This window comes from Rhinolophus hipposideros (genome assembly GCF_964194185.1).
Source record: "Rhinolophus hipposideros genome assembly, chromosome: 24".
Classification (NCBI taxonomy): domain Eukaryota; kingdom Metazoa; phylum Chordata; class Mammalia; order Chiroptera; family Rhinolophidae; genus Rhinolophus; species Rhinolophus hipposideros.
In genome coordinates, this window is record NC_138070.1 from 20,962,316 (window position 1) to 20,987,069 (window position 24,754).

At 39.8% G+C, this 24,754-nt stretch overlaps 1 pseudogene across 1 annotated transcript in view; it reads left to right on the top strand.

Moving 5' to 3' along the window:
* LOC308492648 (sodium/glucose cotransporter 1-like) overlaps positions 1-24,754 on the top strand; it is a 61,990-nt pseudogene that overhangs the window by 4,311 nt on the left and 32,925 nt on the right. The window contains exons 2-7 of the transcript XR_013995420.1: positions 9,922-9,993; positions 13,812-13,916; positions 15,345-15,404; positions 20,493-20,584; positions 22,161-22,265; positions 23,240-23,320. The product of XR_013995420.1 is annotated as a sodium/glucose cotransporter 1-like (transcript). The remainder of the gene's footprint in view (positions 1-9,921; positions 9,994-13,811; positions 13,917-15,344; positions 15,405-20,492; positions 20,585-22,160; positions 22,266-23,239; positions 23,321-24,754) is intronic.

Consider the following 24,754-nt stretch of genomic DNA (forward strand, 5'->3'; position numbering starts at 1 on the left):
TATGGTACAGTCTCCCCCACAGCCAGAATACTGGGAATGAATGAATTCCCAGAATGAATCTGGGAATCAAGAGATAGTGAGAGTGTGTTCTTTCACAATTAGTCCTAATATAATTCATTCAGAGAATATTTGCTTTCTGTCCTGGAGGCTTTGAGATCTGCTGCTTTGGAGATCTTAGCTCCCGAGAACGTAATGATTCCACCAGGGGACACTACAGTGGTTCTATCGAGTTGAAAACAACAGGCAGAAAAAGGGGCTACTCTACTGGTTGGACTGATTGATCCAAATTACTAAGGAGAAATCAGGCTGATGCTACACAAGGAGGCCAGGGGGACTTTTCCCATAACCCAGGACACTAAGCATCTTAGGACTTCTCAGTATTCAGAGCCTTCAAGAATGAAGGGTTAGATCCCCACCATCACCACCACCAGGTAAAGATCCATGACCAGCTGAGATTCTAACTGAATACGAGAGAAATATCTAATGGGTAGAGGAAGAAAGACGTCATAGACACCAACTGTGACCTCCTGACTAGGGCCACCAGATTTAGCAAACAGAAATACAGATGCCCAGTTACACTTGAATTTCACATAAACAACGAGTAATCTATGTCCTGTGCAATATTTGGTACATGCTTATACTTTTTAACAGAATTTGAGTTTATACTTTGGCCAGCTCTAAAACAGCTTGGATTCCTGCACAAGAAAGAAAAACAATTTAGATGGAAAGATGAAATATTTCCGTTATGGAAATTTGTTAGAAAATCATGAAAAATGCTATAAAAGGTATTTTACAAAAAGTGAAAGATTTTTTTCAATTAAGTCTCAAAACAATTGTCCACAGAATGTAAGGCCTTTCCAACAATATCAAAAATGAATGGTCTCAAACAATGAAAATTTGCAGGCACATTTCTTTAGCTTTAGTTGAGTCATATGAGCTGAGACACTGCCCCATTAATACGGTGAATATATTTTGTCTCAAAGAACACACAAACCTATGAACAAATGTTGCCAATTCATGACCTAAAAGATCAAATTTGTGGCATAGATATTTTTAACCTTTTACGTTTATCAAAGAAGAATTTTAGCTAAATGTGGAAAAAATGTGTTTACCATCATGGACAGTGCTCCAACTATGTTAAGTCAAAATTCCAAATATAAGGGAATTTTAAAATAAGAGATTGATGTTTCCATATTGCATATTCCACTCTATGATACATATTTAAAAATATTTGTGCTTAGTTTTTAAAGCAGACTTTATGAAAACCATCCCGAATGGATTCGGTTGTTAAAATCATTTGGTATATATGTGCGAATAATATGAATCATCACCATTTTATGGAACTGATGAAGAAATGAGGGCAATGAATTTAATGATGTGCTTTTGCCAATGATCATTGGTTGAGTCTTAGAAATTTTACAAAGAATTACTATAATGTCAGTTGCAATTCAAGATTTTCTTGAAACAAAAGGAATGGTTGTCGTGCGGGGTGTCCGGCGGGGCGGCCTGCAGGGTCTCTGTTCCCTCTCCCCACATAAGAACGCAGGACATGGTGAGGCCAGAAAGGAACACCCATGGAGCCATAGGTAGGGAAGTCATACCACTATGGTCTCACTGGAGGCTGGGTTTACATGACGTGCGATCTGCTGTCCGCTTTGCTGCCAACCGACCAACTGTCCTCGACTCTCCTTCACTCTCCTTCTCTCTCCTTCAGTCTCCTCCTTCACTCTCCTCGGCTCCCCTCTGTAGCCAAGGCAGTTATATCAGTGACCAATGGCTTAATGGCTACAGCTGATGGCCAACCAGCCACAGCTGACGGCCATCCACTATCTGAGCCAGCACCTCTCCACATGAGGCCGAGAGCCTGGAAACTGCTTTCTGGGGCTCTGTCCCCACAATGGTTGTCAAATATTTAATAATCAAAGACAAAAATGGCAGTCTGCACTAATATTTCTCAGTAATATGTACTATATGTGAATGAACTAAATTTGAATAGTCAAAGACAGGAAGAGCTTCTTTGTGACCTAGCTAGCCAAGCATAAGAATTTATGTTGAAATTGAAACTTCATAATACAAATCAATAATAATGATTTTACACATTTCTCCTAACATGAGTCAATATGTCAAACATTCTAATTGCAACTGTCTTTGTGATATAATTGGCGGCAAAAACTACAAGAAAAATTTGAAGAATGCTTTGTGATATTGATTGATTGAGAAATGCTTTTCAAAGTATTTAATGCCTCTTTGATTTAGATTTTAATAATATGGAGTTGACATCAAGAATTAGTGAATTAGTTAACTTGGACAGATATAATTTTGAAACTGATATGTGCTTTTGCTTCAAAGTCAAATCAATTCTTCTAAAAAAGATGAACCGGTTTTGTCATTGACTTAAAGGAAAATGAAATTTTTGGTAGTATATTCAGTTACTGGAAAACTGTTAAGTATGTTTAGAACAACTTGACACCTTATTTCTGATGGAATGTTAGTGTATGAATTGAGATGTACTGTAAATGTAACATATACACCAGATTTCAAAGACTTAATATGGGGGGAAAGAACATAAAATGTCAACAATTTTTTCATTGATTACATATTGAAGTGCTAACGTTTTAGACATAATTCAGTTATATAAAATATATTATTTAAATTTTACCTCTTTACTTTTTTGATGTGACTACTGAAAATTTTTAAATTATATGTGATACACAGCAAAGGAAACAATCAACAAAATGAAAAAGCAACCTACAGAATGGGAGAAAAGATTTACAAACCATATATCTGATGAGCGGTTAATATCCAAAATATATAAGGAACTCATACAACTCAATAGCAAAAAAAGCAAATAACCGAATTAAAAATTGGGCAAAGGCCCTGAAGAGATGCTTTTCCAAAGAAAACATATAAATGGTCAACACGTACATGAAAAGATGCCCAACATCATTAATAATCAAGGAAATGCACATCAAAACCATAATGAGATATCACCTCACACCTGTTAGGATTATCAACAAGTGAAAAGATAACAAGTGTTGGTGAGGACATGGAGAAAAGAGAATACTGGTATGCTGTTGGTTAGAACGTAAATTGGTACAACCATAACTGAAAAACAGCATAAAGGATCCCCAAAACATTAAAAATACAACTATCATATACTCTAGCAATACCACTTCTGGGTATACACCCAAAGGAAATTAAATGACTATCTCAAAGTGATATCTGCACTCACATGTTAATTGCAGCATTGTTTATAGTAACTAAGATATGGAAAGAGCCTAAGTGTTCATGGACAGATGAATGGATAATGTGAGATATATAGATCTATTATATATATATATATATATATATATATATATATACACACACACACACACACACACACACACACACACACTGTGTTTCCCCAAAAATAAGACCTAACTGGAAAATAAGTCCTAGCATGATTTTTCGGGATGATATCCCCTGAACATAAGCCCTAATGTGTCTTTTGGAGCAAAAATTAATAGAAGACCCGGTCTTATTTTCGGGGAAACACAGTATATATATATATATTATATGTAATTATATATTATATATATACTATGTATATATATATTATGTATATATATATATTATGTATGTGTATATATATATATATACACACACACACACACACACACACACACACAGAGATACCTGGGGTGCCAAAAAATGTACAGATTTTATGAGATGTTATCTATGTATTACTTTTTGAAGTTGAATTGAATTACAGTAGCAATGTGTAGTACAACGTTTCTCAAAAGGTGCCATTAACCAAATGAATGCTAGTGTCATTCATTGTATTATAATTTTTTTTACTCGTATGTGGGATATAAAGCTGAGAGCAACAAAGAAACAAGACAAACAAACAAACAAAAACTCATAGACATAAACAATAGTTTAGTGGGTACCAGAGGGTATGGGGGGCGGGGAGGTGGTACCCTCATGGGTAAACAGGATCAAATATATGGTGATGGAAGGAGAACTGTATTACAATTTTAATACAGTTTTTTCCTTTCTTAAAATACATTTTTTTGGCACCCTCTGTGTGTATGTGTGTGTGTGTGTATTACTCAACCTTTAAAAAGAAGGAAACCCTGCCATTTTCAACATCATGGAGAAACATGGAGGACATTATGCTAAGTGAAATAAACCAGACACAGAAAGACAAATATTGCATGGTCTCACTTATTATGCAGTGTTTTAAAAACAATGTAGTGAACAGTAAAATCTTTTTTAAGAAGTTTAACTCATAGCAACAGAGAGTAGGATCATGGTTACCAGAAGCTAGTGGGTTAGGGGAAAGCGGAGATGTTGATCAAAGGGTACAAGCTTTCAGTCATAAGATGAATAAGTTTCTGATGTACAGCCTGGTGACTATAGTTAATAATAATGGATACTTAAAATTTGCTAGGACAGTGAATCTCAGGTGTTCTCATCACACACAGTCAAAAATGGTAACTAAAGTCCTTGATGTTTATTTGCTTGATTACGGTAATTATTTCACAACGTACACGTATATCAAAGCATCACATTGTACACCTTAAATATGTACAATTTGTAATGGTCAATTATACCTCAATAAAGCTGGAAAAAATGACATTTGTGAGTCACATTGTATTTCTTTGGGACATCGCTCAACTAGGACTGTAGCATATGCTCGGCGGGCTGAGAGCGTGGGCTTCTGACTGGCTACCAGGACAGGCCTCCCTGCGGTGTGGTCATCACCTCAGACCAACTGGTGGTTGTGAGAACCCAATGGGTTAATATACGCGAAGTGCATAGAAGATCTGGCGCCTAGCAAGAACGATGGAAACGTTGCCTAGTACCATTAGCAGCACTGCTGATCGGATTTCTGAGAAGACAATTTAGCAGAGACACACCGCAAGGAGAGTAACGCGTGGCCTTGTTTGCAGATGCGCACATCGCCAGTGAAACCCAACTGCAACCACCTGCGGACCCTGTGTGGTCAGTAGGTCTCCTCGGGGCGTTGACTGGAGGGAGGCAAGGGAGACAGTGTCCTGCGGGCGAAGCTGAAGGAGGTGCTGGTATGCCAATGAAATATTTTAACAAATCAAAATGAATGCCAAAAACTCCACAATGAACGAAATAGCAAAACGATAAACAAAGACAGAAGCAGTGTTGCTCAAGCCCGTTCCTGAGCCTGCCGCAGTATCCTCACGCTGGTCCCAGACCCACTGTCACCCGAGGATAAAGCGCCTGTGGCCAACAAAGCGAGGGCCTGGTGCCTGGACTAGCAGTGAAGAAGTGCTTGTCGTTATTTTCACTACACAGAGTAACCACTAAGGAAGGAGGTCCCCGCAGCCCGGCGGGGACAGGGCAGAGGGCAGCGTTGGGCCACGGAGCCTGACAGGAACTCCCAGGCTGCCCCGCGGCCGTTCCCAGGATGCCCCGCGGCCGTTCCCAGGATGCCCTGCGGCGGAAGTGGAACCAAAGCCACAGCCAAAATCGAAACGGTCGCCGCCTATGGGACAACCGGTCCAGGAGCACCGCCATGACCTTTACCGGGCATGGCATCACCATGAACTGGAATCCTGTGGGCCTCCACATCAACAGCACCGTAGACATCCTGGTGATGGTTTTGTACGTCCTGCTGGCCCTGGGGGCATCGGGCTGTGGGTACGTCGAAGCCCCGAGGGGACGGCAGGGCCCTGGACACAGGCTGGGTTTATAAATAAAGATAGGAGCAGTGTGACTGGTGTCTCCTGGTGTCCGGGGCTCCGACATGGCTCGGAAGGACAGTTACTGAGCCCGCCTCTAGCCTCACGCTAGTCCCAGCCCAGACTAACTCTTACTCTGCCGTAAATAATTGTGCCGGGTACCGGGTGCCCACCTCTCATCCCCGCTCCCGCCTGGGCACAGCCCTCAGCCCAGCCCTCTCCGCCCTCCCTTTGCTCGTTGCTCCCCACCCTTCCGGCCAAGAGTTAGTGCGTGTCCTCCGACCCACCCGCCTTTCCCCGCCCCAGTGAACACCTGGGTCACCTGACCCTGTGCCCCCTGCCTGGAACCTAAGTAGTATTTCACAAGAAGTGGTTGTTACAATTATCGTGATGATGGGCATACTAATGACAGCTACTGACGACTAGGTGCTTCTGGGCCTCGCGTCCTCCCCACCCTGCTGTAAACAGCACACACTGCTACTCATAGTTCCTCCAGGTCACAGGGGAGGAAACGGAAGGGCAAGGGAGTTAAGTAACAACCGGGGAATCGGGACGCTCAGATGCAACCCTAGAGCTGCCTGCTCTGACCCATGCGCTTCAGCGCTTTGCCTTGCTAGCAGGAGCTCGCAGGTTAACACATGCGTAACGTAGGGATCTAAGTGTTCTCTTTAAATTTGAAGGAAGAGTTTATGTTTTCTAGTACAAGGTTCTCTTACTAGGAAAGAGACCGTGTCTCTATCACTGCCATTCGCCCACTAGAGCTTAGCGTGTAAGCACTCAAAAAGGTGTCCCTTAACCATACCCCTCAGGGCCAGACCCGGCCCAGGGGGAGATGGGCCTTGTTCCAGTGAAAGGCCAGATGGGTGTGAAGGCTTTGGCTGATGTCATGATGTTGTCCCTCAGCCAAGCTGTTAACCATCAAAGGCCTCCGCCTGGCCTGCATCACCAAGCCGAAGCATCTGGTAATAATGCCACCATTCACTGACCAGTGGGAGAGTTTTCATTCTAGTTGGCCCATACCCCCAGCTGAAGCTTTCATGCACGTGTGACCTTTATTTGGGGGTGCCTCACCAGGTCACAAGCAGGACCTTACTGTGCAAAATTTGGCCCTTCAAAGTATGACCATTGGACACTCTTGTGAGGGCTTACGAGTCATATTATGCTACTAGTGGGCAGATAGAGTAATTGAGACATGGTATCCACCCTATTAAGAAAATGTTTTACCAGAAGAGAAAATAGAGACCCCTTCTTCCAAACGTAAAGGAGAAATCTGAGGTATTTATCCAAATCATGCTAACAAATGATTTTTTTTAATTGACCTCAATTATGAAAAACGTCCTTCCATGTGGCCTAGGCAGGAGCTCTGAGTAGTACTTGTTTTGGGATCCTGCTCTCAGTTGCTGTTACTGAATTAGGAAGCCCCACCCCAGCTTTCTTCCCAGACCAGTTGGGGCCTAGGCCTGGCCAAGGTCAGAGGACTAGTAAGCCATCTGGTCACTTCCAAGGGAAACCTGCTGTTCCTTCTGTTCTTCTTGGAGCCATAAAACATCCACAGTTATCCAGGATGCTTTGATCTTTTTCCATCTTTGTACTATTATCTTCTTTTGATTCTTTCTATAAATCATATATTGTTTTTAATTATGAGAGTATAACATGCTTATTGTAAGAAGCGAAAAGATGTATAAATATCTGAAGAATCTACTAATCTTCTTCCCCATCCATTCCCATCTCTCTGAGATAACCATGTATTATCTGATATTTCATCAGATAATCGTGTATCCTTCCTTCCTTTTCTCAGTGTTTATGCAAGTATACGGACACATATGTCGAGTTTCTATGTTTTGTCTTTACAAAAAATGTGATCATATCACATATTATTCTTCAGCTTGCTTTTTTTTTCACTTACTGTATGATGGAGAGAGGCTTACAGGTCAATAGATACAGATCTAGTTCATATTTTTATTAGCTACATAATATTCATACAAACGCGCGTGCTATTCAGCTCTTCCCAACTTATTGACACTTAGATTGTTGCCCGGTTGGTTTTTCTTTCCTTTTCTCTTAATGTCTTGGTGCTTTTAATCTGTGTAGCATGGGTTCCTAAATTGGAGTTGCTGGGTCAGAAGTGTATGCTTACTTGAAATTTTAGTAGATAGTATTAAATGGCAGGTCACAAAGATTGTTGAGATTTAACATTTCTCAGAAGTAGTATATGAGAGTGACCTTTTCCCCAAGCCCTCACCAGCCTTGCTCATGACTGCTACTTGTTGGTTTTTGGTTTTGCTTTTTTGCCAGTCCGATAGGTGAATAGTGGCATCTCGTTGTAGCTTTGATTTGCACTTCCCACACTCCTAGTGAGGTTGAGCATCTTTTCATGAGTTTACTGTCCATTGATTCTCCTCTTCTGTGACTAACCAGTGTATTTGCCCATTTTTGAATTGGATTGTTTGACTTTGTTTTTATCAACTTGTCTGTCATTTGAATTGCTGATACGTTTTTTCCAAACTATCATTTGTCTAGGCCAGTGTTTCTCAACCTAACCACTACTGACATTTGAGACCAGATAATTCCTTGTTGTAGGGGTCTGTCCTTTGTGTTACAGGATGTTTAGAAATATCCCTCGCCCCTGGTAATTCACAACCAAAAATGTCTCCAGACATTGCCACATATCCCCTGGACAGACGGGGCAAAAAATCACCGCTGGTTGAGAACTACCGGCCTAGACTCTGTTCATGGTGTCTTTTTGTTATTTGAATTTTTCTTCACTTTCAAGAAATCAACTATCCCTCTTTTCCTTTACATCTTCTAGATTTCCTGCCTTGCTTAGGAAAAATTTCTCCCACTCCAAGTTTATACAAATATTGTTCTAAATTTTCTTGTAATGTTTTATGAATATATAAGAATATTTAACTCTCTAAAACATCTGGGATTTGCTTTTATATATGATGTGGTAGAGGAGTCTAACTTTGTTTTCTTCCAGTTATTAAACCAACCACCCTTTCTCACTGAACCAAATTGCCCACATTGGCACAGATGGGACCCCTTTCTGAAGGCAGTCAGCTTCTGTCTGCAGAGCACCCACAGGGAACTGGGAAATCAGTCTTTGTTGCTGGTGCTTTGGATCTTACACTGTGTTAAAGGGGAAAAACTTGAATGTTTTATTATTTGTTTTATTTTTTATCAATCTTCACCCAGAGATTTAAGAAGGTGTTGAATGCATCTTCCACCCTACCAACCTGGCTGCCATGGTTGTATTATTCCAGAAAGAGAGCAGGGAAGAGAGGAGAGGTAGGGCCATGTGTGTAAGCCACCTTCTTCCCAGGATCTCTTCTTCTTGTCTGGTTCTTTCTTCAATGAAAAGAGGATGATTTTATTCATCTTAGAACATTTTGTAAATTTTTTTTTAAAGTTTTAATGCACCTCTACCTAAATACCACTGATAATTTCCTTAGGAAAGGTCAACTCTGCACATAGTAGGTTCTTGATAAATATTTAGTGAAAGGATACAATGAGACTAACTTAATGTGTCTGATGTAGAGTCGTTTCTTTGGTTTAAGGCTTTATGATGTAAGGGGACCCCCATGATAACGCAGATACCTCAGATGTTGATAATAAGTTCACTCTTCCCACAAAAATACATTTCTGTCAATCAGTTGTCATCCTTAGGTTGTGCTAGTCCCAGGCAATCCAGGAAATCCCCAGGATTGTCTTTCAACCATACTGGGTGCTGGGAATCAGAGCTAGGGACCCTGTGTAGACAGGACACCATTGGAAAGACACCATAGTAATGGCAGCATGACTGCTGTCTCGAAAGAAGCCAAGCCATGTTCAAATTTGCCCTTCTTGATTAATCCATTCATTCACTAAACCACTTATCTCCCAGACTCTGCCAGAAACCATGGCACTGGTTAACAGTTGGGGAAAAAAATAAAACAATATTATTTTCACAAGAGTGTACAGAAGTGGACGTTCCCATGCAATGTCAGAGCTGGAAGAGACTGGTCTCCAGCAAGGCAGGCAAGAGCCCTCATCTAACTCAGGGAGTAGAGGCTTCTATTCCCAAAAAGAAAGAAAGGGGAGAATGGATTTGGCATCTCTGCTAAAGAGATTTACCCCATAAGTGAGTCGTTTGAAAGACCTTTGTCACGAAGCAGCTTGATTTCTTGTGTTCCATTGTTTCTTATTTGTTTGTTTTTGTTTTGCTTTGGCGCTTTTAAAGACTATACTGTCAAGAAGTCGTGAGACTGTAGAAGAGTTCTACCTGGCCGGCCGAAATCTAGCATGGTGGCAGGTGAGTAAGCCTTTCATGTGGCAGCCCACTTTGCCATTTAACTTGTTTCGTTGCATTAATTTAGATGTCTTGTACCCAAAATAACTTGAAGTTTTTCAATCAGGAAAGCCATTTCATTGGTAGTTCCTTTAACTTTTAAGTAATTTCTTACCTAAATGTTTCTGTGTACCTCAGTTTAGTTCAGTAGACGTCTATTACGTGCCTAGTATGTACAAGGCATTGTTCTGGGTCTCAGGACATAGATAGGAAATAGACAGTTCTGCCCTCTGGAAGCGCACAATCTAGAATGGGAGTTAGACGTGCGTCCAATGAATTAGAGTACATTACAGAGCAGTACAACAGGTCTAATAGGAGGCACGTGGGCCAGGTATGGATGAAAGGTAAACTCAGGCTTACTGGGTGGAGGTAGTACGTGATGCAAGACAGAAAAGGTCTTACAGAGGTGGGGTTGTTTGAGCAGGCTTTGGAGGTGGAGCAGGTGTTTGCCAGTAGAGTATGTGGTCATTTCAGGCAGAGGGAGCAGTGTAACCAAAGCATGGACGTGTGGAACAGCATGATGCTGGAGGGAGGGACACAGAGACTAAGGGCTGGAAACATAACTTGTGGTTTTTATATTAAATAATTTATTCATTATACAAAGCGATTCCACCTGAGAGCAGTGCCCTGAAACCCCCACAGCAGCAGAGGCAGCTGCCTGTCCATGGCCCCGTACCCATGGTGGAGTTTGGGGATTGCCTCAGGAAGGAGGAGGATGTGGGAACCTGGCAGGGCTCTACGTCTGAGGCCGCAAGCTAAGCCTGAGCCAGGGCTGCTTTGTAACTTATTATGTAAAAACATACATATGTTCCTGCACAGGAATATAAGGTACACTGAGAGAATTGTACAAGAAGCAGGCCCTTACTCACAAATATTCTTTGTCGTCAAATGTTTACCAGTCTATGGCAAGGATTCAGTCCTTCACACTGGGGGAACGTTTTATAGAAAGAAGTCTCATCTTGGGAGGAGAAGGTGCCTTTATTCAAAGGGAAGAGGAAGGCACATTCATTAACTCTGATGGATCAAACAACCTAACAGAAATGGCTTTGCCTCGGTTAGCTGAGAGATTTGGGGACAAGCATTTTCCTGGTGTTAACACTGAATTATGCTTAAATCTTCATTTTTGTAAACCTGGTTTAGAAAGAGATTGAATGTGGCAAAGAAATGTTTGCAATGGGCCTCCTACCTTAGCTTCTTTTTCATAAGAAGATTCTAGCAACACAGTCTCTCCCTGGGCGTGAAGCCCCCAGTCTTTTTCCTGAGCCACTCTTAGGCCTTAAAGTTCTGTATTCTGTACCCAGAAAAATATCCATCTGCTGCCCATGTTATCTTGTATTACTGTGACACTTGTGATGGTTTTCAGATGACAGTAACATGCTTTGCTCTCCCAATGTTTTATATGTTATGATTTATTAATTTCTTTTTTCATTATTAGGGTTATTGCTTAATGAACAAAATACATTATGGTATTATTATGGTATTATTAAAGGAAATTGAAATAAAATAATAATTTTGCCACTCCACCTTTTTTTGTTAATTAGCAGATAGCTAATGGATATCAATTGCTCTTCTCAGGGTCCTCCACATGGCTCCCTTCCCCCATTCCTCCTTCCCTACCTCCGTTCCCTCCCTCCTTCCCTCCCTCCCTCCCTTCCTTCCTGTTATTCTTGTAGTCAGTTCTCAGTCCTCATCTTACCTGGCCTGACGTTGATGAAACTCTGAAACTCTCAGTCCTCCCTCCCTCCCTCCCCGTTTTGTCACCTGGCTCTCCTTTCCTGCCGCATCACCAGTCACTCATTTGTGTCTCCCTGGCTTCTCAATGCTAGCGTTCCCCAGGGCTAGGGCCTGACCTCTCTCCAATTACACTCACACACTTGGCACCCTCCTCTAGTCTCATGGCATTAAATATCAATTACATGCTAACACATCCCAGATATTTCCCTTGAACTTCAGACTTGTGTGTCCCACTGCCTGTGTGACACATGCACTTGAGAGGTCTATCAGGTATCTCAAACTGAACAACTCCAAAAGGAACTCTGACTTACCTCTGCAAATGTCCTTAAACAGTCAGCTCTGCTCCTGCCTCAGGGCTTTTGCCCCTGCTGCTCCAGCTGCCCAAGGGCTCTCCCCAGATAGCCCATGGCTTGCTCCCTCACCTCTTCTGGTATTCCTCAGATCTCCTCTTAGTCTACGCCAACTGCCCAAATGCTTAGCACTTCCTATTAACTTTCCCACCTTTTTTTCTGTAGTACTTATCATTGTTTATTATGAAATAATAACATTTCATAATAATTTATGATTTATCTATTTATTATTAGAAAATAACCCCCTATTTATTTTGTTTATTCTCGTCTTTTCAGAAGAATGTTAGCTTCATGAGGGCAGGGATTTTTGTCTGTTTCACTCACTAATGTATCCCTAATACCTAGAACAGTGCCTGGGCCATAGGTGGCAATCGACATTTATAATAGTTATTGAATTAATGAATGGTGACTTTTTAACCTATCTTTTCATTTAATAATGTACCAGTATCTTCCCTAGGTCTATATAAACTTGGGTAGGTAGTTATAAATATTTTATATTTATGTGCAATTATATAGTATTGTATGTACATTCCACCATTTATGTGCCATATTATTGGGCAGTTTAGGTTGTATATAATTTTTCACTATTATGATAGATGCAGTGAACATTCCTAACAGTAATACCAATATATTCCCAATAGTACCATTATTTGAGTACTTATTATGAGCCTCCTCTAAGATTTTTTTGCCTTATATTTGTTGTTGCTAAGATGTTTGGTGCCCATATGTTCTCAACTATGTCTTATTAGAGCCTTTTACCTTTTATAGTTATGACAACAAAACCTCTTTTTCTTGCTTAACGCTTTCGGTCTTAAATGCTATTTTATCTTACGTTAATGTTGTCAGTGCTGTTTTTTTGTTTGCTTTTTTGTTTGTTTTTACCTAAAAGGCTTTGTTATTTTCTTGGTGATTTGGTTTTAAATGTATCTCATGTCAACAGCGTAATAGTTGGATTTTTGTTTTGAATTGAATGGCTGTCTCTTTTTAATTAAAAAGCTAATATTGGTTTAGGAGGGATTTTGTTCATTTTAAATGCCTCTGGGATTTTTTATTTTGAAAGTAACAGATGTTGGTTGTAAAAAAAAATAAAAAGTTACAGTCCAAGTGTAGAACTTGAAATTTTCTCCCCATTCCATCTCTCTACCCATAATTCCAGTTCCCAGAAGTATTTTGTTTTATATATGCTGCCAGAATCACTCCTGTATATAAATATATATGTACACAGGCGTGATGTGCACACATAAAATTTTAATGAGATATTATACATATTGTTTACCATATCTTTATTACTTAATAGGTTTTCTTTATTCTTTATTTATGCTATATTGTATTTCATTGTACCTTAGTATTTTAACCAGTGTCTTATAGACAACCAGATTGTTAATATTTTTAAATTATTTCTAAATACTAATGGAATTTCACTCCTGCTAGTATTTTTGCATTAGGGAATTGCAAGTAAATCAGTGGAGCTTGTGGAGGGTGGCAACATAAGAATGGCTATTCTACCTTTTTCACGTTCTCCGTCTTCCCTTGGCTTCTAATTTATGGTTTTATGTAGAAGAGACATGAATGGAAATTCTGCCCAGGGAATAATCCCTTTTGAGAAACTGTAAAATTCAGTTTGAGTTTACATTTGTGAAAATTAATTCTTGGACTTGGACTAAAAGTTCTGATATAGAATCATCTTTTGATTATCAGATAGGTGCTTCTCTTTTTGCTTCAAATATTGGCACTGGCCACTTTATGGGCCTGGCTGGAACAGCAGTGACTTCAGGGATTGCTATTGGGGCCTTCGAGTGGAATGTAAGTAACACCTTTTGTAACAGTTAACCTCCACCTTTATCATTGTCCAAATAAAATTCATAAACATAAAACTTGCTTTCAACCCTGACTTCTTGAGAAGTCATGGAAGAAAGGAACCGAGTCTTTGATTTCTCAAAAAAATTGTGCTAGTTTTCCTTCTTCTAAGTAAATTAATTTTATATTTTAAGGACCATAGGACTACAGTAAGCAAAGAACTATTAGGAGATTAGTTAGGTACGTGTTCCCCTGGAAATAAGACCTAGCAGGATCATCAGTTCTAATGCGTCTTTTGGAGAAAAAAATTAATACAAGACCTGGTCTTTTATTTTAATATAATATAAGACCAGATCTTATAATATAATACCCAGTCTTATATAATATAAGACCAGGTATAATATAATATAATGTAATATAATATAATATAATATAATATAATATAATATAATATAATATAATACAGGGTCTTATATATAATATTTATACACACACATATATACATACAGATATAAACATATATATCTGTATGTATATATGTGTGTATATACATGTATGCATCCATATATTTATATATATATATATATATTTGCAGTGTATATTGAGAATGGGCTTACCTGAGCTGTGCTCATTGAGATATTCAACTAGCTACTACAACACTCCTAATTGATGTCCTAGGAATAACAAGTTTCCACTATAAAACTTATAAAACTTATAAAATATTTATTTAATCTGTGGTATATATTTATTGTAGGATTTGATCATCTAAATTATACGTTTTATGTTAATTAACCTATCTCTATATAAATCATCTGGCTTTTTTGGGGGGTGATAAATCAGAAAGCTCCCTACATTCTGAGTCTCATCTTTCCCCCTATAGACTACAAAAATAAAGACTACTTTTAGCAGAGTCAATTCCAAACCTAATACGAAGTGCTTGTCTTTACTACCATTTCCTCTCAGAATTTACTAGCATCTCCTTCATATATTCAACTCACCTTACCCCTTCTTTGTAAAGTAAGCCAAAGCCAATTTTTCACTCAATTTCAATAACTTGTTTGAAATTTTTGTACAGTTTCTCTCCCATTTATCTGGTTTCTGGTTTTTCTTTCCTTTTTTTTAAACTATCTTTCATATTTAATTATAAGCCACCTTCAGTCCTATCTGGAAGTGAGCAAACAATAAATTAAAAATAAATACCTTGAAAACTGTCTCAGTTAACCCACCACAATTAAGAATGTACCCCTTTATAGGTAAAGATCAAGTACCTGTAAGTTAAGTTTATTGTACTAAAAGATGTATGCTTGGGCTGTTATTTGTAAGGTTCCCAATAGTGTACCTCAGTTAGGCTCAAAACATAGTAACTGAGCTTGCATCTCATTTAGAGGCATGACCTAGATGGGACTGTGATGTAATTGTTCTTCTTGGTTTCAGGCTCCATTTCTGCTGTGTGTTGTTGGTTGGATATTTTCTCCTATTTACATTAAGGCTGGGGTGAGTGTCCATTATCATTTACTCTATTCTCTACAATATATTCTCTTACAAATATTACATTTGTACATAAAAACATCCTGGAAGATAAGTTCAACTTCTCAGCCTTTTGATCCTTGTACTGACTTCCCTAAATCCTGAGAATAACATTAATCTACCTTGGGTAAACAGATGCCAGTAACTGCCTGCTGTTTCACTGTGGACCTTACGCAAGAGTTCGTCTCTTAAGGCTATTTTAGAAAACATTTTAAAACTTTATTTAACAATAATACCTAAATAAATGAAATGAACAACTATGTTGATGATTGGAAGATAATATACTAAAAGTGTTAGTTCTCTCCAAATTGGTCTGTGAATGGAATGAAATCCCAAACAAAATCCAAACAGGATTTTTGAGGAACTGACAATCTGTTCCTCAGGAGACAAAGACATGTCCGTGACGTGAGAGAGGAGGACGAAGAGCCCATCCCTGCTGCTCATCTGCAGGGATATGTGGAGTGACATCATCAACGTGGCAAAATAAGAGTTTCCTGCTGACTTCCCCCAAAGAACACAGCAAGTTAGACTATTACCCACAGATGAGAGGGCCTTTGTGGAAGTGGAGAAGTTCTAGTGCTCTGCTAGAGGAAAAAAAAAATGAGTTTTCGCCTATGTCATCTCTCCCCCAAGGTGGCACAGCTTAGTACCAAAGGACCTTCTCAGCCTAAGATTTCTCCCATGGCAAAAGGTGAGAGCATGGAATAAGTGCCTGGCTACTGCCGTTGTTCAGAGTGCTGCCAGAAAGATATGTTTTTCCACCCCATTCAGAATAATGATGTTTGCTCTATGACTAGGGGGCAGGAAGTGGCTGAGAGAATAGCAACCAGGGCACTCAGAGGGTGTCGAAGGAATATGGATCCTTCTAACTGCTCTGCAGACTATTAGAAAGTCTGCCAATGACCCACTGGGAACTTCTCACCTGCAGATCCCCCCAACTGGTCCATGGGCACCCCAACATTCTGCATGCCTCACCCACATACATTTCCACCCTGATGGTGGCAAGAAGGAGCCTTTGCAGAAAGGTAGTGAGCAAGCACAGAAAGCCAGTTTGACACTGTGGGATTGGGGAAAGCACATAACTTTGAACACCCTTGGGAAAGCAAGCAAACAGGAGGCTGGCAGCACTCAGCCTGGCTTTGCAGTATCAAGAGAAAACATATTATCTTTAGAATTGCCCCACATGAGGGAACAAGAAGTGTGGAGCAGGTTTATCCATAGAAAAGGTCTGAGAAAACCTCAGAATCCCTGGTAGAGCTGATGGGAAGGTATTTCTCTTCAAAAGCCAGTCGGTAAAGACTAGACGTGACAAATGCAAAGGCAGCAATGCAAGATTTCAAGGAACATGAAAAAATCAAGGAAACATGACACCACCAAAGTAACACAATAATTTTCCAGTAACTGACCCAAAAAAATGGACACCTGAGATTTGCCTGATAAAAAATTCAAAATAGTTGTTTGAAAGAAGCTCAGTGAGCTACAGAGAAACACAGAAAGGCAATTCAACAAAATAAGGAAAACAAGAAGTTTAACAGAGAGAAATCGTAAAAATAACCAAACAAATTCTAGGGCTGAAGAATACAATGAATGAAATGAAAATGTAATAGAGAGCATTGACATCAGACTGAATCAAGCAGAAGAAAGAATCTGTAAAATAGAAGACAAGTCATTTGAAATTATCCAATCAGAAAAGAACAAAAAGAATGAAAAGGAATGAAGAAAGCCAGTGTGAACCATGTGGTGGGTACCATTAAGAGAAACAATCTACATTATTATTGGAGTCCCAGATGAAGAGAGAGAGGATGGGGCAGAAAGCTTATTTAAATAAGTAATGGCTGAGAACTTACTAAATCTTGGGAGAGGTTTATATATCCAAGATCATGAAGTTCATGAGTGTCCCCCCCCCGCCAAATTTCACCAAAAAACTATCTTCTTCAAGACACATTATAATAAACTGTCTAAAATCAAATACAAAGAGAAAAATTTTAAAGCAGTAAGAGAAAAAAATTCTTCATGTACAGGGGAACCCCCACAAGGCTATTAGTGGATTTCTCAGCAGAAGCCATGCAGGCCAGGAGACAGTGGGATGATTTACTCAAAGTGATGAAAGAAAAAAACTGCCAAACAAGAATACTTCACCTGGCAAAGTTGTCCTTCAGAAATAAAGGAGAAATACTTTCCCAAACAAACAAAAATTGAAGGACTTCATCACCACTATAGCTGTCTTACTAGAAATTCTGAAAGGAGTTCTTCAAGCTGAAATAAAAGGATGCTAATTACTAACATGAAAATATACAACACACTGGTATAGGTAAGTATATAGTCAAATTCAGAATATGCAAATACTGTAATATGGTAGTATGTTAATCACTTAACTCTAGTTTAAAGGTTAAATGACAAAACTTAAAAATAACTATAGTTACAATTTGTTAATGGATACATAGTATAAAAAGAGGTAAATTGTGACATCATGAACATAAAATGTTGGGAGGAGTAAAAAGGGTAGAATTTTTGTATGCAGTTATCAGCTTAAAATAGACTATTGTATCTATGAAATATTTTATGTAATCCTCGTGATAACCACCGTAGCAAAAACCTACAGTTAATGGATGACTTCTCATCAGATACAATGGAGTCCAGAAAACATTAGAATGAGAGTTAAATGATAAAAGAAAGAGAAAACTCAACCAAAAATTCTATATCCAGCAAAAGTGTTCTTCAAAAATGAAGGTAAAATATATACAAATATTGAATTATTATGTTGTATACCTGAAACTAATATAATATGTCAGTTACTTCAATTAAAAAAACTGCAAAAAATTTTGAAGGTGATTGAGTAGATAAATGTTCCTTACCTAGGACCAAAAGTACAAACCATAAAGGAAGAAATTTATATAATCAGACTTAAAAATAAAATTTAAAACTTTAACTCTTGGAAACATATTTTTAAGAAAATGAGAAGTCAAGATAAAGACTGGGAGGAAATATTTGTAGGATACATATACAATATAAAGACTTGTATCCAGAATATAGTAATGTGTATATATATTTCTTTTAAGAAAATATGTAAATGGCAAATAATCACATGAAAAGATGTTGACTATCATAAATGCTGCTTAAAATAAGATACCACTGCACATTCACTAGAATGGCTAAGATTAAAAAGACATTAGCAAGAGTTGGCGTGGTTGTGGAGCAACTGGGACTTTCATACGTTTCTCAAGGGAATGCAGAATGGTATGGCCACATTGGAAAACAGCTTGGCAATTTCTGAACAAATTACACCTTACAATCCAGCCATTCTAATCTTAGGTATAGATATTTACTTTCCCCAGAGAAATGAAAACACATGTCCACACACAAATTTGCACACAAAGGTTCATAGCAGTTCTATTCATAATAACCATAGGAAAAAATCTAAATTGGAATAGAATGGATAAACACCATGTGGTGTGGTCTACTACTGAAAACTAAAGAGGAGTTATGGAACCACGTGGATAAATCTCAGAAACATCATGCCAAGTGAAAAAAGTGGGGCATAAAAAAGTACATACTGTATGATTCCATTTATTTCAAACTCTAGAAAAGGCGATTCTGTGGCGACAGCTGATACTGGTTGTCTGGGAGCAGCGGTGAGATGAAGGCCTTGACTCTGCCTTAGGGAGCTTTGTGGGGGTGTTGACAATGCTTTATGTCTTGAATGTGGTGGTGATTACACAACTGGATACATTTCCCAAACTCATAAAACTTTATACTTCAAGTGAGAGAATTTTACTGTATGCAAATAATGCCTCCTGAAGCAGTTAAAGTTTAAAATATTTGTGAAGTGGTCATTAAAAATGTGAGACTTATTTTCCTGTGCACCCTAACACTTGCAATTGTGAAGCCATAATCCCAGGAAAATTACCTCAGATTGCGACTGCATTTTGAGATAAGGTCTTTAAAGAAGTAACTAAGTTAAAATGAGGTCATTAGGGTGGATCCGAATCCAGTGAGACCTTATAAGAAGAAGCCATTTGGACACAGACATGTACAGAGAAAAGAGGATATGAAGACATAGGGAGCAGACAGCCATCAACAAGCCAAGGAGAGAGGCCTGGAACAGATCCATTCCTCAAGGCCCTCAGAAGGAGCCAACAAGGCTGACATCTTGAACTTCCAGCCTCCAGAACTGTGAGGCAATACACTCAGTCAGTCTGCTGTACTGTTTTGTGGCAGCCCTAGCAGACTAACTCAAGTAGTAAGTGTAAAACAGCTTAGAGCCAGACTGAGAAAGTGAGCCGTATATGACAATATATGATTAAAAACCAAGTCAAAGATGAAAATAATAAAAGCTGTAGGTATTTCGGAGAGGACATGTGGTCCCTGTCTTCACAAGCCCCCAGGTAAGCCTTCATAAAGCAGATGGGATTTGAGTTAGACATGAGTGAGATAGGCAGACAAGAGCATATGAGGCTCTTTGGGACAGCATATGGGACAGTATTCATTTAACAATTATTTATTCACCTCCCCTGAGCCAGGCACTGTGCTCGGGTCCGGGAAGTTAATGAACAAAGAGGGCACACTCCCTGCCACTGGGGGGCACACAGCCTGAGATGATGCAGGTAGAAATGAACAGGATAGTTTGAGACCCCAGTACGCACATGAGCAGCGCTGACACAGAGTCAAGTTCTGTCAATCTTGAGCACTTGTTATATTTGTAGTATGTGATAAAGCGTTTGACTTTGCACTGTGATTATTTCACAAAAGTGATTAGTCATAATTAGACATTTTCAATTCGCTGGATTTCCTTCTGCATTCTGAAGATGGCACAGGAAGCTAGATTCCAAGCTTCTTAAAGACCGTGGTAGTGCCTGTCCTTTCTTATTTCTCTCATTGTAACAGGTGCCATGTAATGCAAAGCCAGAGGCAGCGACCTTGCACCCTGTCTTCCTGGGCCACTCCCACCGTCAGCCGCATCTCTGGCAACCAGCACTTTGTGACCAAGGCCCATCCCTTTGGGTCTACCTCCTCTGGCACTCTGTCTGATAGTGACTTCTCTTGTTGCTCATACAGGTGGTGACAATGCCAGAATATTTGGTAGCTACCGGATTCAGTTCCTTCTCGCTCTTCTGTACATATTCCTCTATGTCTTCAATGATATCTCAGTAAGTTGTATAAAAGCCAGCCCACAAAAGAAAACAATCAAAAACCAATAGGCAGGACTATGCTGATTTATCCCTGCAGTTCACTCTAGGGCCCCTTAAGTTACTTGTTAGCCTCTGCTATCTAAACGAGAGTAAAGAGAAAAATAGCTTAATAATACTTTGCAAAAAATAAAAAGCGGAGGCATCTTCTCTGCCTCCCAAGCCTGGATTACAGGTCCTTCCTCTGTATTCCCAGAAAACCTTGTGCTTACCCATGTCATATCATAAGGTAATGTCACTCCCCCACTTAAAACAATCCAGGAATTGTTTACACCACCCTTACAAGAAAACCTGAACCCCTTGTTAGGACCGGTAAGGACTGTCTTGTCCTAGCCCCTGTTTCTCTGGCCTTGTCCCCTATAGTCCCTGTGCTTTAGCCACACTGCCTGCCTTATTGTTTCTCAAATCCAGCAAGCTTATTCCCACATAAAGCCTTTGACACCTGCTCTATACCGTGTCTGGTATGTTCTTCCCCCAGATTGTTCAAATATCACTTCCTTGGAAAGGCCTTCCACGGATGTGCTGATCAATCTCTACTCCATTACTGGCTTCTTATTTTCTTTGTAATACTTGTCACCATATGAGAGGAATTTATTTGTTTCCTTGCTTGTTAGCTGTCTTCTCCACTTTGCTGTAAACTTCTTGTGGCCCAGGACCTTGTCTGGCTTGTTTACTGCATTGCCCCCTGTGCTGAGACCATGTTTAGCACATAAGGCACTCAATAAATGTTTTTTTCTTAAATGATTGAATGAGTGTCACTTATCACATTGCATGGAAATTACCTGTTTAGTGATCTGTCTCCTTCATTAGTTATAAACTACTTAATGATAGTGACTGAATTTTGGTAACCCTTGTATCTTCTGAATTCCACTAAATATCTATCACATGATTAGTAAAAAACATGGATGGATGAATGTAGGGGGAATCTCTGCCTGTTGTATCCCTGGCTTTGGGGACCGAAATAACAAAGCAAGAAGTTAGCCCATTAAATGAAGGGCAGATGCTTCAAAATCACTCTCGACTAAGCCAGGGATCAAAAAATCCAGGCCAATCCTCCTAGTGTTCTGCTTTGTACAGTCCTTAAGCTGAGAATGGTTGTTACAGTTCTAAAAGGTTGTAAAAAATCAGAGACCGTGTGTGGCCTGCAAAGCCTACAATATTTACCATCTGGCCCTGTACAGAAAAAGCTTGGCAACTCTGATAAACTGTTCCCTTTGCCTTTTCTCAATGGTGGAACTGCAGAACAGCTCCCTCTCTGAGCACACTCCCCACTCTGAGGCTCCAGGGAGGAAGAGGCTCCGTTGTATTAACTGGATTATTTGGGTCAACTCAAGCCCTAAAGGCGCTGACCTTGGCTGAACTTGTGGGGCGCAAGCCTTATTGCCCAGCAGAACTTGGGTAACCCTCACCCGATGTCCACTAGTGATGGAGTGGATGTGCTAACCACATATGGCTTCTAAGATCAGTGTTTTCATGGAATTGCTGTCGATTGAGCTGGAAGCGAAAGTGCAGCCAACTGCCTTTGTACTCATTTCAGCTGGAGATCTGCACTGATGCCATGTTCATGAGAATGGTTTTGGGGTTAGATGTTTACCTGCCGCCATAGTCTTGCTGACAATTACTGGCATTTATACCATCACAGGTGAGGTTACTCCAACCACCCAAGTATTTCTATTGACACAAAAGCTCTACTTAGTGGAGTCCTTGCAGATATTAAGGCAGGAGCCTTCAGCTTTGTCATTTTGTCTAAGTCTGGGGATCACATTCCTGAGGCCTGGGGGATGGAGAGAACAGTGAAAATAATCAAGACAGGGGTGCCTAAATGGAGTCCTACCCCTAGAAATCAGATAGGGCTGGTGGGGGCTTTCCAAAGGACAGGATGCTGCCAGGTAAAAGAGTGGGAGCTCCCCACAAAGGGAAGGACAGGGAGGCAGTAACTTCAGACCATCCTGATCACCTAGTAACCAGGTCAGGTCATTAGACGGGATCTTCTGTCCTAGACAATCTCTGCCTGGATTTTGAAAGTGAGGGCTCTCGTATGTTTGTTTCCAGCCACAACACAAATCTTGGATGCTGGTGAGTGTTCCTAGCTCTTAACCACAGTCTAGTGGAGAGAATCGGGGTTGGGAATGGAATACACTCAACCAATGGTCCTCAGTGCTAAAGAGTGGGGAGTGGTTTTTCTTCCCAGGGGACATTTGATAATGTGTGGAGACATTTTTGGTTGTCACAACTGGGGAGTGCTATTGGCATCTAGCAGGTAGAGGCCAGGCATGCCACTGTTGCTTCCAAACAGATTTTAGGAAAACTACCAGGTTTTTTTCCCCCTTAGAAAAACTACCAGGTTTTTATTCAAAAAAAAATGGGAAGTAAAGGGAAATAGAAACACAGAAGGGCAGTATAAGAATCCTACAAAAGAATGTGATGGATATTAATGAGAGAAAACAGGATTACCGAGACTAAGCATAAGTAGTTATAAGACCCACTGAATTTAAGGGAGAAAAGTTGTGAATGTGGAGATCTGGGAGGAAACAAATATGAAGAGCAGGATGCTGAAGCAACTTTCAATGGAAAGAGTCAACTGTGGCTTTTATTCTTCTTCTCTTGCCCATTCAGGTGGTTTCGCAGCTGTGGTTTATACCAATACCTTACATGCTGGCATTATGGTTCTAGGATCAGTCCTGCTAACGGGCTTTGGTAAGTAAAGCGTGAGAAGACTGGGCGCTATGGATGGGATCTTTGAATCTGACTGCTGCCTGGGGTCATTTCAGCACCTTCATCTCACAGATGAGGAGACTGAGGCCCTAAGAAGCCAAGAGCATTATCTAAGGTCATGCTGAAAACTGGGGAGGGAAGTTCTGCTCACTTGAGAAGAAAGGAATAGGAGTGGCAATGACAAGCTCTAGTGTTTTAGAACAGCAGTCAAGAGTGGTCCACTACTCTCATCCCCCCTTCTGTGCCTCTGTCCAGGCTCTTCCTCTCCAGTTAGAAGCCACTCTCCTTTTCGTTCACTCAGTTAAATCCGTCTGTCATGGTCAACGGAAGATCATCCCCAAAAGTGTGATTCTTTGATTATTTCGTCTGCATGTCTTTCTTCTCTGGACTTTCATCACTGCCACATTGTTCATTGATTGTATCACATGAATAAATCATGCACCGCCAGATCCAAAACTTCTTGAGAACCAGAACCATCCCTTATACTGGAGGTGTAGCTGGAGGTACATGGGAAGTTATTCATTCATCCAAAAAAAAAAAAGTGAAGTAAAGGGAAACTGGGCCATAGAAGGAAGATAAGAATCCAACAAATTATTAAATAATAAGAATGAAAATAATCGCTGATATAAATTGAGTATCAGATACAATGTAGGCATTTATCTGTATTGCTTCTTTGATCATCGCAATCACCATGAGGCATAACTACTATTGTTATCCCCATTTTATACATGAAGAAACTGCATCTCAGTTAAAGAACTTGCTTGCAAGACACACCAAGAGCAGAACTCAGAGCTGAGTCTCTTTAGCACCAAAGTCCAATATGTGAACTAACATATTACAATACCTGTAATAGCAAGTACACTTAACCTTAAAATAGATGTTTCCTTCCACTAGCTAGGAATATGACCTTAAAGGTTGGTGTTACACGCTGCTCCATGGATAAGAGATTGGTCTTGGCTCTGGTATTGAAATGATATGTGAGTACAATTGAAGGATTACGGTTCCATGGAGCATGTTGTGAGCTCCATGGAATGAGAAAAGATGGACTCAAACAGAAACACACAATCCTCAGTCTTACCATTCAGTAAGTATTAGTGCGCCATGAAGTGTACTTAATACGGTATTGCTGGAACACAAAATATATGTCAGGCATGATCCAAGGAATTTTTAAATGAGCTGAGAAGCAGTGACTAATTTGAGTGACAAAGCTATAAACTGTAAAACACATTGAGCCATTGTGTTTAATTGTGTGCTAATATTAAACATCAACATTTTTTAAACCTGCCAAGTCCACCCAAATAGTTGAAAATGATATCCAATTAAACTTTAGGGGCTGGTGAGATATTCCATTTAATGTTAGCAATTATATTTCTAACCACTTTTATAATCTTTACTATTATAGACTGAGTGTCTGTA